This window comes from Terrapene carolina, unplaced genomic scaffold (assembly GCF_002925995.2).
Source record: "Terrapene carolina triunguis isolate 2854851 unplaced genomic scaffold, T_m_triunguis-2.0 Scaffold175, whole genome shotgun sequence".
Taxonomy (NCBI): domain Eukaryota; kingdom Metazoa; phylum Chordata; order Testudines; family Emydidae; genus Terrapene; species Terrapene triunguis.
The window spans coordinates 1,741,950-1,744,491 of NW_020664526.1; positions in this window are offsets into that span (position 1 = coordinate 1,741,950).

A 2,542-nucleotide genomic window follows, 5' to 3' on the forward strand; every position below is an offset into this window, starting at 1 on the left:
GAATGGGATGCTGGTGCATGCCTGGGGAGTGGTGTAAGGCATAAGGTTGATGTTAGATTTATTTACCGTGGCAGTGCCTAGAGGACCCAGCTCTGATCTGGACCCCTTTGTGCTAAGCGCTGTACCTACATGGGGCAAGAGGCAGTCCACATCCTTCTGAGGTTATATTTGAACCAGTAGGGAGGTGGGAGTGGAAATAGAGGAGAAGGGACTTGCCTATGGTCAGACAGCTGGTCAGTGGCAGAGATGGGACTAGAATACAGTTGTAGTCCAGTGCCTTAATTTCCAGGCCAGACGGCCTCCCACATTGAGAGCCTTCCCTGAGAAGATGCACCAATGGCCTGGAGTGTATACTCTGGTGCTTGTCGCTGAGGAATGGATTCCAGATTTGGAAATGTCACTTTTTACAGTCAATTTGAGATTGAATGCAACATTCTTTCATTAGAAACCATAGTCCAGGTTGGGATAAGAGAAGGAAATACGAGCGCTTGCACTCTGGTAGAGTACCTTTGTTGGTAAAGGAACTTTCTCTCTCCCCCCTCCGCCATCCCAGAAGAGGCAAGCTATTCCTTCAGGAGCTATTTGTGGTGTAAATGATCATTTTCAAGTCACTTACCAAGGGATGGATCCTGTAAGCACAGTGCCTGGAACTCTCAGGCAGCTGTATGGCCACCCTTCCCAGAGTAGCTGAGCACCGCAGAATTTTTGTAATGGATGTCTCCTCACAGCACTCCTGTGAGGTCGGGAAGTGCTATTACCTGCATTTTACAGGCGGTGAACTGGGGCACAAAGAGACTAAGGGGATCTCTATGCTGCAGCTGGGAGAGAGCCTCCCCGCCCGAGGGAGACAGACTTGCGCTTGCTTGAGCCGAGCTGGCATGCTAAGAATAGCAGTGTGGACATGGTGGCACCCGCTAACCGCCCAAGCTCAGACCCAGGGGGTCAGGAGGCTAGCCCAAGCTTCCACTGGTGCCACAACACCCACACTGCAATTTTTAGTGTGCAACCTCAATTCTATTTACCTGGACTGCTGTGTAGATGTACCCTAAGCAGCTAAATGTCTTTCTGGATCTGGGCCTAGGTGGCTTATCCAAGGTCATGCAGAAAGTCTGTGGTAGAGCAGGGACTTGAACCCTGGTCTCCCAAGTCCTTGGCTAGAGCCCTAGCCACTGAACAACACTTCCTCTTCCCTTGTCTTTAGCGAGAGTTCAGCCTGCCAAGAGCTCGCAGTATCAGGCCCAACGTTGGCAGTGTTAACCAGCTCCCGATGTAAATCCTGGAATAAGTGCAAATTGGAAGAAATGAGAGAGGGCTTATGAGAAATAGCGACTCACACTGCAGATAAGATATACGCAGAGGCTCTGACCCTGGAAATACACACAAACATTTATCTGGGAGCACATTGATGTGAAAGGGACGACTCACATGCATAAAGCTGAGCAAGTATGAAAGGGTTTGCACTGAGTTAAGCTCCAGTCTAAGGGAGCCTGCACCTGGCTCTCTGCACCACTTAAATCTCATTTCAGTCTCACATGGAGGCTTAAGTCATGCATAGGGACTTGTGAGTACGTTTCACTTGGGGTGAATTTCACCCTATGGCAGTAATGCACACGCTAGAACAGCCTGGCTTATTGGTGATTTCGGTAGAATCCTGTACAGTCTATTACAGTCTGTGTAATTACAATCTAATTTCTATGTAGAGCGGAGCAATGTGTAGAAAACACAAGAATTTTTGCATGCCTTATCCCACCCCTCTTCTTTTAAGCACTTTTTTTCTTCTGCCTTGAGACAATACAATATATGTTTATTGAACTCCCAGAGAAGGGAGTTTTGCAAGGAAGCAGGAAACTATTGGAGTCTTACTGCAATATGGCCAGAATACTTAAGTGCCGTCTGTAAAATCCACATCCAAAAGGAGTCAACTCTTTCTGGAAAGCAACTGCAATCACAGATACATTATCTCTAAATTGGTCAGTGAGGAGTCCCAAGAAAAAATATTTCATTTGAAACTTGCAACGATCAAAGGCAAATGTTGGCTCTGGTTATAACAGGAGTTACGTTGTCTGATTAAAGGACTTTGGCACTAAAGACATAACCTGAGAGCTTGACATAAACCAGGCCTCTAATAATACCACATGCTTACATTGTAAAAACATGACTTCATAGTGCTTTTAGCCATCTCCATTTTTAAATAAATGTCTTGTACTTGGATTAGACCAGTGCTTGGAACTTAGGCACTTCGGTGTCCCTGCTTTGCTAATATGATCTGGTATAGTCACTGTTTGTATGTGTTATAAGGATTTCTTCTGTGCTTGACTCAAAGGTCAAATTAAATCCTACAAGCTGTGTCTAAAGCCTAACGTTGGTTCACGGGGCTATTTTGGCTGCATCGTTGACTTTTCTTCAAAAAGCAGCTTTTGCTCAAAAGAGCAATTAGGCTTCTAGCCTAAAGTATATATGTGACGGGTTGCATCACAGAAACCCCCTTGGGAACTGCCATCTGATGCGTTGAGACTACCTCTGAGTCCGTTTTCCCTGCCAC